The sequence below is a fragment of the Dysidea avara genome, chromosome 1 (genome assembly GCF_963678975.1).
Source record: "Dysidea avara chromosome 1, odDysAvar1.4, whole genome shotgun sequence".
Lineage (NCBI taxonomy): Eukaryota > Metazoa > Porifera > Demospongiae > Dictyoceratida > Dysideidae > Dysidea > Dysidea avara.
Window position 1 is genome coordinate 51,039,204 of NC_089272.1, and position 12,798 is coordinate 51,052,001.

A 12,798-nucleotide genomic window follows, 5' to 3' on the forward strand; every position below is an offset into this window, starting at 1 on the left:
AACTTATCATACTATGCCTGTGTCCTAGGACTGTAGCACAGGCTGTGGCTAACGTAAGTAGCTGTGATACATAGTATTTGTACTAAAATACAGTTCTACTTGGGGCGTGGACGAATTTGTTGGAGTCCGGTTGTAGCACGTGCGACGATCGATGCTCGACGAAACTACTTCCATTGAAGCTGGTACACATAACGCTATCACCTCGTAGACAGTAAGTTCGTAGCGTCATCCATATCACTGGTCTCCTTTATCACTTGTGAGTTGTGACTCTTGCTTCCGACTTAGTACGCTGCGGCTCCCGCTAATTGGTAACGTTAAAACCATAAACTCGCGAATACTGACGAATCAAATCATGGCAATAATGTTTTAGAGATGTCACAGGCTTATTTTCTATGGGCGATCTATGTTTAAGGTCGAGTTAAAGTTGTGAGACAATAATATGTCCGCTGGTAAGGTGTTTATTACACGCTGATTCTGTAACCTTAATACAAAGCGACTTCCGTTTCAACCTCGTAGTCTTAGTTACCCACTCACGTCTTGCGGCAACTATGCTATAATTGGCAATACTGCGATTTCATTGGACGCACCAGTTTTCAGTAACGGAAACAAGTCCATTATGCTAGACAGACCAGACCCTATTTTAACGGGGTGCTTAGAGGCGCCTAAAATAGAGTCGGCTGCGCCAGACTACTTCCGCCTTGCGAGCTCACTACAGTATTTTGCATGTCGGTTGTCAGTCATTCCAACCAATGATAGGAATCCAGATTTTTTCAAATTCTTACGAAGTATCCGATTGGTTGTTTTTCATGTGATATCACCAGTGAAAGAAATTGTAACTGACAACCGTCTTGCAAAATACTGTAGTCTTCAGGTGCTAAAATGTGCTATCACGTGAGTAGTGAAGGCTAAAAATAGAAGTGTCTCTAATATTTTAGTTCGGTGAAGAATAAAGCCGCGCGCCCCATGCTATCTATGAACACGAACTAGTTGAATGTTATTTGCACTTGGTGATACCGTGCGTAGTAGCGCACAAACTATCAAGAAATCTAGTCATTTGGGATGCGTGTCAGTTACTGGTAAGCTTGTGACGTCGGAAGTTAAAAAAGAAACTTGGCTACACCTCTGTCACATTTACACGGGAAGTTGTAGATTGACAAAGAAGCATTGATTGATGTCGAAGTACTACAGTTTGAACTTTAATGGAGCCACTCGTTCATTGAGGTGGTGGCCGCTGTTTGACGCGAAGGCGCGAACACAACACAGAGCGGAAAATGTTGTCGAGGAGTGCAACTCGATCGGCAACCCAAATCTTGTGGCCGGTGTCACAGTGATATATGTTTCCCCGGGTAACGTGTTTCCCGCACACATATCCCTAGAGATCCGTGTTTCCCCGCACACATATCACTAACTCGCTAGCGACCTACAAGTCACAGTGATATGTGTTTCCCCGGGTAATATGTGTCCCCTTTATAAAGTCATGTGCAACGTACGTACGTAGTGTTATAGCATATAGGCGCGTATGCACTTTTAATAATCATAGCTAGCCATACCTATACAACTAATACTATATTTATACATGTTGATGGAGGAAATCAAGCCATTCACTGGCATTCAACTATAACTGCTAAACTGTGCTGTAATTTGGCTATGTAGCTATAGCATCAGTTTAATAAAACAGTAGCTAATTTTTTTTTTCCTTGCCATGCCCACTGCTGTCCACTGTTGGTCAGACGTGTGGTCGCATGTTGTCCGAGGACACATAACACATAATATATAATTTGTTTGTAATCATGCATGTTTTCTCATCAATTATTAGTGATGGTTCTCTCTCACAAGTACATGTATACACAATAAAATACTATCTCTAGCTATATAGAGTAAATCATGTGATTGCAGCTATGTATAACTAATCAATGTAGCTACAGCTTTGGCATGCAGTCAGTCATTATCTACCCCCTTGCCGGTTCTATCTGGGGTTCCCCAAGGGAGTATTTTGGGACCCCTACTCTTCATTATTTACATGAATGATTTACCATCTTGTGTTACCGTCAGTAAAACTTTACTGTTCATTGACGACATCAAGATTTACAATACTGTTTGTAGTCCTGGAGATATTTCACTGTTTCAAAATGGTTTAGACTCAGCAACTTTGTGGAGTATGAGATATAATATGTTCTTTAATCCAAAAAAGAGTGTCCACCTATATTAATGCAAAAGTCATCACTAATTACAAAATAGCTGACACACAGGTTTTAACAAATAGTTCACATAAAAATCTCGGAATTATAATATCATCAGACCTATCTTGGGATTAACACTACAAAAACATAATCCCTAAGACCTACAGAATGCTAGGACTGCTCCATCGCAGCTTTAGCAAGCATCAAACAGTGACAGCCAAGAGAACTTTGTATATTTCCTTAGTGAGATCGCAAGTTATATACTGTTCAGTGATTTGGAAACCTAACCATATCAAGCAGGGGCGGATCCAGGGGGGGAGGGGGGAGCTTTGGGGGCTGAAGCCCCTCCTTCATATTTAGGCTTTACTTGATCAATATGCTGAGAATTATAATGAAATTTTGTCTTAGCATAATTATATGATCAATACAAATACTCATAAAACCACCTAATAAACATCTTTCCAAGGTATTATCAGTGGATTCATGCTAAAGTTTATGTAACAAGGACCCGGATCAGCATTGGAGGTGTACAAGATCGAGATACTCTAATAGAGCAGTCAGCTAACTACTCTAATAGAACATTCACTGGAAACATGTAGTTGGTTCTGTTATGAAATTTTTCCAAATCTACCTGCACCTATACATACAATGAAGTGTATTGGTCTGTTTAAAGGGTTTCATTCATCCACTTGCATGTGTAGTTAATTTGTATGGCAATACTTAATTCAGGTACACAATTTCCATTGAAAATTCTCTCAGATTCAATCTTGTATTGTTCAAATTTCAAAATTTTCCACTTTCAACATTATTGTTCTAACATGCACCTATTCAGTGTTGTGCAATTGTGAGAGGGTGCATCATGTACTTAGTTGTCTGTACCTATCCAAACTTTTCCATTAGTAAAATGCTTCAGAGAGCCATACCTATAATCTAAAGGCTGTATATATAATCTACAGGCAGAAAATATTATGAATTTTATGTGGGAATGTCTCCAAATTGCAGTATTTTAGCATCTATTTTTCAAAATTTCCTGGGGGGGGGGGGGGGGGGGGGGGGGGGCATGCTCTTAGGCCCCTCTAGTTCCAGCATGCTGGGAAGTGTGCGTTGCACACTTCTACCTAAGAGATTAGTACCTTGAGTTAGCCCCCCCCCCCCCCCTTTATAAATCCTAGATCCGCCCCTGTCAAGGACATCACACTTATTGAGCAGGTCCAGAGAAGAACAACAAAGTTTATTTTGAATGACTATAGTTCTGATTATTAGTATAGCTAGCTAGTATAATTATTGTATTAGCTTATATATATAGTAGCTATATAGCTAGTTAGCTAACTATAGCTATATACATGCAATATGCATGGGTGTCTACAGTGGCGGATCCAGGATGGGGCATTTGGGGCAAATGCCCCCCCCCCCCCTTCAAGGAATTGCATACAAGATCGAGATACTCTAATAGAGCAGTCAATTACTCTAATAAAGCAGTCACAATGTTCATGAGGCAGTGTAGCTTACCTATGAAGCTATAAATAGGATTTTATTTTACATAACAGACGTGATATAGTTGGTAAGGATAACTAGGTATTATTGTCATGACCTTTTTTTTTTTTTTTTTTTTGGTCTTCAACTGGTTTTCAGCAAGTTTTTTTGGTCTTCAACTGCTTTTTAGAAAGGTGCCCCCCTCTTTCCAAACTCTGGATCCGCCCCTGTGTCTATTAGCTAGATAGCAATATATATACTGAATGGTTGGATCGCGTACTGTTTGCAACTAGCCATAGGACCTTGGAGTTACTGCACGATGGCTATATCTTAGGTGGGAAACATGGATCCCTGGTGATATACGTGCGGGGAAACACGAATCCCTAGGGATATGTGTGTGCGGTGAAATATTAAAAAAATCGCTACGGGAAACGCATATCACTGACAGCTTTTGGTGCCGGGGAAACACGGATCCCTAGTGATATATGTGCGGGGAAACACGGATCCCTAGGGATATGTGTGTGGGAAACACGTTACCCGGGGAAACATATATCACTGTGACACCGGCGTTGGTGACGGTAAAAGAAAGGCCTTTCAGTATCGCTCAAGTTGCTTAGAGCCTTACGACGTTCCAAGTACAAAGGCAAGCGTCAGTTTACCTGTATTTGGTTCTGTATTGTGGAAACCCAACTTATTGAAAGATATCAAAACATTGGAGCGACTTCAACGTAGAGCAACAAGATATATTTTGAATGACTACATACTTTAGGATTAAGGAAGAAAGTCCATCCCTCCTGGAGGAGACTGAGTGTGGCCCCGACTAGACATTGGGTGACCTGCAGTTCGATTCCTGGGGCTGGAGGGATTTTTTTCCTTACTTTGGCCCCTTTTCTGTTACACCTTTTCAGCTATAAGTCACTAAGTCTAAGTCCTTGAAATTAGGTTAGGTAATCCTAAGGCTGCAGCAACATGTGCTGCAGACCTTCAGTGCTGGTCACTGTAAAGCATTAATACAATAAATACTTTAGGATTAAGGAAGAAAGTCCATCCCTCCTGGAGGAGACTGAGTGTGGCCCCGACTAGACATTGGGTGACCTGCAGTTCGATTCCTGGGGCTGGAGGGATTTTTTTCCTTACTTTGGCCCCTTTTCTGTTACACCTTTTCAGCTATAAGTCACTAAGTCTAAGTCCTTGAAATTAGGTTAGGTAATCCTAAGGCTGCAGCAACATGTGCTGCAGACCTTCAGTGCTGGTCACTGTAAAGCATTAATACAATAAATACTTTAGGATTAAGGAAGAAAGTCCATCCCTCCTGGAGGAGACTGAGTGTGGCCCCGACTAGACATTGGGTGACCTGCAGTTCGATTCCTGGGGCTGGAGGGATTTTTTTCCTTACTTTGGCCCCTTTTCTGTTACACCTTTTCAGCTATAAGTCACTAAGTCTAAGTCCTTGAAATTAGGTTAGGTAATCCTAAGGCTGCAGCAACATGTGCTGCAGACCTTCAGTGCTGGTCACTGTAAAGCATTAATACAATACAATACAATACACTAGTGATTATAAACATCGTTTAACGGCTCTCAAGATTTTGCCACTTATGTATTTTCTGGACATCTTAGACGTTATGTTTCTGATAAAGTGTTTAAAGTTGCCAAATAATTCATAATTCTTTTAATATTAGCAACTTTATTAGTTTTGCATCAGGAAATACACGTCTAGGTACAAGTCACAAGTTACAACATATTAGAAGCCCCAGTGTATTAACTAGCAACTTTTACTTCAATCGACTACCGCGGATCTGGAATGCACTACCCATCATCAATTGTGATCTTAGTATAGCAACAACAAAGATAAAACTGACTAACTACCTATGGAATCATTTTGTAATAAATTTTGACTCTAATAATGTATGTACGTATTCGTTTTTATGCCCCTGTAGCCATTGTAACACGTCCCCCAAACCACCTAATTTTGAAGCACTGTAGCCCTTGTATATATAATAACAATCACTTTTGTAATTTACGTAATTTCTTTTCCCCAACTAATCATTATATAACTATAACTAATCAATTGTAATTATTTTTGGCCACTGGCACAGGTTGCCAGTGGACCTTCAGCATACTTGTAACCATTAACCTGTTGTAACCATGTATAGTATTGTAATTCTGTATGCTGTTAAGTCATAAATAAATAAATAAAATAAATAAATTCTTGTACCAGTACTACAGTTTGTTTAATAGGCGTTTATACAGTAGTGAGTGGAGAGATACGATTCGTGATGACGAAGCTTGGAGTGTTGAGCAGCATCTTCAAGTAGGTTGTGCGTGTGTTACAGATTGTTTGCACTCGTTATTTCTTTAGTGGTCCACAAGTGTGATAAACAATGCAAATACAATGGCCTGACCACAATTGAGAACTTTTAAAGCTTCAGGTTAGTGGTCATGCAATGTTAATGTAATGACTGCTAACCTGTATGAGTGTGAGAAGTGCTTATGTTTTCTGTATTTGGTATGGCAGATTATTTTTCCTGCAGGATTTGTTACCACCAGTCTTTTAATAGCTGATCTTTTTTTTGTAGTGGCACATACATAGGCCTGAATCTTAATAGTCATACTACGTAATAATATATTGAAACTTTTGTAGTAAACAGGCCAGTATATGGTGTGGTTAAATTCTTAGGATGTTAACATCTGTAAGACATTTCTGATGTTTATTAAATGTGTACAGTGACTACATTTGTTTAGCATTCACAACCGTTGTTGTATTCACTGCTCAGTGTTGTAAATAATGAGGCTTTGAGCTCTCTTTGTTATTTTCTATGCCAAAAATAAGTAGCTGTTATTTAAAATTATACTTATACGTATGCAAAAAATGTCTGTGAGTAACTATGTGCACATTAAATCACTACACAGTCACGTTTCTAGGCAGCGATTTTATGAATCACTTAATACCTATATACCAACTGAATTGCCATGACATGGCGAGTAGGATGATGTTTAGAGAAAGTTGATAGGATGAAGTATGGCTGAGATATAGCCTTTTGTCTATCAATATGCGAAGGAAGAAGATGAAATGCTTGTACTGTCAAGGCACAGCGTGAAGTTCTAGGCTCGAAGGATGCGATGAAGGATTGGACTGTTTAAACCAAAATTTAATGGTGAGTAAAATGGTGTAGTTTTTCAACAGCTTTTTAAACAGCCTTCGTGTTGTTTCAAAGGGCATGCATGCAATCCAGTTTTCTGGACTATGCGTTTTCTGTGCTTGCGTTTTTTTACACGGCTGTGGTTTTTAAATTCTGTATTTGGTATTTTGTAACTGTTTAATTGTTTTAAATGCTATATCTGGCTTTGGTAACACTAACACCCCATTCACACTACCTTCTAGCCCTGGTAGAGCATGGCACGGCTTGGAACAAATTGCAGTGTGAATCAATCAAACCATTCCAAACCAGACCCAGCACGGCATGACAAGGAGAGGTGGGCTGGCACGGGTTGGCCCGGGATAGGATAGAGTGTGGATGCATTTCAAGTAGGGTTCCACCGATACAGAAAAATAACTACCGATCCGATACCGATACCTAGAAGCAAATTTTCACCGATACAGATACCGATACCGATAATTGCTATACAATTTACAATCATCTCAAGCTGGCTATGTGTGACTGTTCTAGTAGAATATATTATTGTGCAGTGACTGTTCTATTAGAGTATTTCGATCTTTTTCATGCAAACATAGTAAGTAGCAGTTGCTTGATGTTTAGCAAAGCAATTCCTGCACCTTTTATGCTAGAATAATACTCAACACTATTTCCAACTTGTTATACCTCACGTTTTGCTAGCATAGGATTTATGATGATAGTTATGGTTATGACGATTGGCGCGAGTGGCTATTAATCGGTATCGGAATACCTGAATAACCGATACCGATCGATACGAAAAGCCCAATATCGGCTCCGATACGATACCGATCCGATTATCGGTGGAACACTAATTTCAAGCTTGCCAACTCAGGTTAACAATATAACTTGCTTCTGTTGGCTACACAGCGAGTATATTCTATGCTCTAAATCTGTACTTCAAAATGGCTATGACGTACCGTAGTTCTATGGTAGACTTTGCAACAGTTGCACTCGAATGACGCGTCAATATTCCTGGCGAAATGAGCACCCAATAGCTTAAACATGGCATCTCATAACATTTTAGGACTTATTTCAGCTGGTTCTATGCTTACTCATTTCAATCCTGGTTCCTTTTTTCTTGAGCGCCTGAATAATCAAAAGCTTGTGCACTTTTCTTCATAATTATTATTCGGCGCTCACACTACCAAACTTGCACCAGATGCTGCTGCAATAGTGTGAACAAGGGCTGACCTGAGTTCAACAACCCTGGTTTTCCCCCACGTTGCAGGTAATCCGGGATAGTGTGAATGGGGTGTAAGACTATTCAGTAAAGTTGCTTTTTATGGATGTACGTTTTGGGGAGCACTACTTTCAGGGGGATCCCTACTAAACAGTACCACTGTACTGTTTGACTGATAGGTTATCAGAATATCGATAAATAGTTACCCTAATTAATGATGTGTGTATAGTCAATGTGTGGTGTTCATAATGAGTTAGTGTTCTGTTGTGTTAATGTTCATTACCATATTCAGTACAGATTTGGTGCATTTATTGACCTGATCGTGATCCATTCTAAATAGTTCCTGGTAAGTTGTCTGACAGTGGTTTAAAATTTTGTTGATGGGTGTGCTTTCCTTTAGGTATATATCTAGAGGTACACAATTGCTGGACAGTTACAGGTATATAGTTTTTTCTTTGTGTTATTTCATATGTATATTTTTACATAGACTTCATTGGTAGCTATAGCTGACTATTACCATTGCTACGATGTTGTCAGGTACATGATAGAGTGTAGATCAGAGGGTCAATAACAGACACTGCAAATTTCAGAGTTTCTGGATGGGCAGAGAAACAATGACATTATATATGATTTATTGTAATTTGGATGATTCATTTATTTATTCTGTACATTGTGAATATTAAGGTGACACTTATGCAGTGAAATTGGGACAATGGGTGGGTACGTATAGTACATTCACGTTGAGCTGAATCCTCAAAAACATTTAATAACTCATGGATGCAATTACACATGATCTTGAAATTTGGCTCATTTGTAGTACTGCTTGATCCGCTAAAAATATTTTGAAATCTTTTTGTTCAAATGTTTGACATAATATTTACGGCCAATCAAAATTTTCACAATACATTTCCTATGGGGAAGCCATATAAGTACAGTGTCCATTACAGCCCTTTCCCGAACTTGTAATGGAGCCAAACCGTACAAGTCTGTTGTTGACACTTTTGCTGTTACCAATAATCATCTGGTTAGATGAAATGTTAACTCCGTTGAGAAAAAATCCACATTTAAATTTTAGCTGTTTTTCAGGATTCAGCTCAACGTGAACATACTATAGTAGTAGAATGTGTAAACAAGCATTTCCTGTTGGAAATACTGCCATTCATTACCTTTCCACAGAATTGAAAGCTATGGAAAAACGGCTGAATCTCTCCAGGAAAGTTGTGAAAACACAATATTTCCAGATGTAAGGAAAGTTAAGGAATTTTGGTGGAAATCTGGCATTTACACTGCATTTCCACAGTCTGGAAATCTATTTCATTATTGTAGTGGTGATTTTTAACTTGTCTGAACTTTCTAAAGGTTGATTTTTAACTTGTCTGAACTTTCTACAGGGTGATTTTTAACTTGGCTGAACTTTCTACAGGTTGACTTTTAAATTGTCTGAACTTTCTATAGGTTGATTTTTGACTTGGCCGAATTTCTACAAGATGATTTTTAAACTTTCACTTGTAACATCGCTAACTGAACTTTCTACTGGGTGATTTTTAACTTGGCTAAAATTTCCACAGGATCATTGTTATCTTGGCTGAACTTTCTACATGCAGGGTAATTTTTTAACTTGGCTGAACTTTCTACAGGGTGATTTTTAACTTGGCTGAACTTTCTACAGGGTGATTTTTAACTTGGCTGATCTTACTACAAGGCGATTTTTAACTTGGCTGAACAATCTACAGGGTGAGTTTTAACTTATATTAACTGCACTTTCTACAGGGTGATTGTTAACTTAGCTGAAGTTTCACTAGTAACTTGACTGAACTTTCTGCAATGTGATTTTTAACTTGGCTGAACTTTCTATAGGATGGACTTGTAACTTAACTCAACTTTCTGCAGGATGATTTTAACTTGGCTGAACTTTCTACAAGGTGATGTAACTTTGCCAACTGCTTCAGGGTGATTTTTAACTTTCGTGAACTTTCTACAAGGTCATTGTTAACTTTGCTGAACTCTCACTTGTACCTTAACTGAACTTTTTACAGGGTGATATTTAACTTGGCTGAACTTTCTACAGGGTCATTGTTAAGTTTGCAAACTTTCACTTGTGACTTAACCGAACTTTCTACAGGGTGACCTTTAACTTGGCTGAATTCTCTATAGGGTGATTAGATTGTAGCTGAACTCTCTACAGGTTGATATCTTTGTAGCTGAACTCGTTATTAAGCATATAGCTGAATGCTTAAGCTGACTGCTCTATTAGTGTGACTGCACTATTAGAGTATCTCGATATCGCGCACTTGTTATATACACGTAGTTAGTTTTTTTATTCCGGCCCTAATGGCACTCCCATCCTCCCCAATCTCTAGCTAGAAGTTAAACCTAATTTAATTTATAAATGACAAAAAGCAGAAGAAAGAAAAAGCAGCTAAACCTATAGAGCCTACACAGGCCTACAAAAACACCGCATGGACCGCCAGCATACACACAGCAAAACCCCCGGACAGGGGCCTTAACAAGAAAGCCCTGCAGACTACAGACCAAACTGCAGGGAGTGGGAGCATGAAACAGAGTTCAACTCCCACAAAGGACTACCAGGCAACAGGCTAAATAGATGTAAAAATGTCCGGGCATTGTGGCGCCACAGACAAACAGAGAGTTGCTCTAGCAGATGGCGGTATGCTAGGCCACGAGAAATGCCACTCCTGGTGGTTGTCCTCAAAGCAATATCCTGCAAGACAGGACGACTAGCAGCAGACCACAAACCCAAGGACTCAACCACCAGGGGGACAAAAACACCTCCAGCAGCCTGTACAAGCTCATCATGGTGAGCATCCTTATCTTCTTCTCCCTTAGCAGCAGCCACACCTGCTGAAACTGCAGACCGACCCAACAGAGATTCTTGTAATGGACAACGCACAGTAACATCGAAGTACGCAGGCTTCCCATGCACAAAGTCAGGGTGAAAAACATCACCCGGGCGATCCAATCGGGAACCAGCACACCGGTTCGTAGTTAGTTTTCGTAATATAACTCACTGAGTTTTAATCCGATTCTTCTAACCCACTGCATGGCCTTTCTAACATGATTAATCCACCAATACACCGATTTCCAGCTCATTCCTCTTAGCGGTTCGTCTTGTAGGCGTAGCAGGTAATCGATTTTGTTTAACCAATCTCGATCTCGTATTTGTTGCACACCCTTGCTATTTGTGCTGTATCTTCATGGTCTTTACCTCAATTTCTTTCAAACCACAAAAGGTTTGAGGTTCAATATAATATTATAGTTAACTTATACGCACGCTTCTTCCGGTAAGCGGTTTACCCTGTGGGCGTGACAATATATTCGTGTTATTTTTCGTGAATAATCGTTAATACCTTTGCCTCTGTTTATCGTATTCCAACCAATTTTGGTACCAAGATGCGCCCTTATATTCCGCTTCTGTGTACCAAATGTGAAGGCAATCGGAAAACGCGTTTGCGTTTTATGATTGATTTTGTAAGTGTGCGAAGAGGAGAAAAAAGAAAAAGAAAATGAGTCAATATTTGAAGGCTCATATTGTAATTGTAATTGTAATTTTTAAGCAGGGAGTCCACTCAGTAAAACTGATTTTCAGTGGAGCCCTGAACAAACATACAATAGACACATACAATAACTAATAATATACAAAAAAAACAAACAAACATACATACACAACTAAGGATACATAGACAAAATTACACAGGAATTAAGAATTAAGATAATAATTACGAAATGACGACAAAGTGGCAGCCTCAGTAACAGTGGACTTAAGGTTGTTCCATAAAACAGTTCCTCGGTAGAAAAAAGTTCGTTTGCCATAGTTGGTAAACACTCTAGGAACAAATAAACGTTTAACATTACGACTAAGATGACCAGTAACATCCTTCGAAAACTGAAATATATCATGTAAATAAGGAGGAGAAATTCGATGTAAAGATTTAAAAATCTGAATAGCCGTATGAAAACGGCGACGTTCAGTCAATGTAAATTGAAACTTGGAACTGAAAGATGACGGCAGCTTATGCATAAATTTGGAATGAATCCTTTCAGTCATACAAGTCTGTTTTGCCGTAGATGGAGTCCAGATAACATCACAGTAATCAAAAAGTGGCATCACAAATGCTGAATATAATACACACAACACTGCAGGTGGCAGAGACCCAAACCGAATAATTGAAGCAAGTCTTGATCTAACTCTAGACAACATATTACAAATATGCAAGTTCCAAGACAACGCAGAGTCAATTAATACTCCAAGATACCGAACAGAATGCACCCGAGACAACACACTACCACCAATTGAGACAGAAAGGGTCTGACCTGTCACCCTCTGACGGCTACCAATGAGCATACAACTAGACTTATCAACATTTAAACACAAACGTGAGCTCCCTAACCATGTAGCCACAGAATTCAGATCTGATTGTAAACCATTTTCCACTACCCTTAAATCCGAGCCACAAAAATGTAATTCAGCATCATCAGCATAAAGATCCAGTAAGCAGTGACTTACAACCGAGGGCAAATCATTTATGTATAAAGCAAAAAGCAAGGGACCCAAGATGGATCCTTGAGGGACACCAATAGAAACAGCAGCCCGGAAACGCCAGGCGCGATTGACTTCTAATTTGGTATGTGGAGTACTGACAGTGGAGGGAACCTCTACAACTTGTAGTGATTCACAAAGGCATCACGGAGCTATATATACAGATTCGTGAAAATCGCGTTATTGTTCTTCCTGTAAAATACCCACTGGTGTGGCGCGCCGGCTTCTTGG

The 12,798-nt window shown here is 39.4% G+C and overlaps 1 protein-coding gene and 1 long non-coding RNA gene across 2 annotated transcripts in view; one reads left to right on the plus strand and one right to left on the minus strand.

Moving 5' to 3' along the window:
• Positions 1–12,798, minus strand: part of LOC136268200 (uncharacterized) — a 356,730-nt gene that overhangs the window by 101,407 nt on the left and 242,525 nt on the right. The window lies entirely within an intron of this gene.
• Positions 8,089–8,646, plus strand: LOC136250934 (uncharacterized). The gene is made up of 3 exons (XR_010698847.1): positions 8,089–8,355; positions 8,410–8,448; positions 8,497–8,646. It is a non-coding gene; the product is annotated as an uncharacterized lncRNA (long non-coding RNA).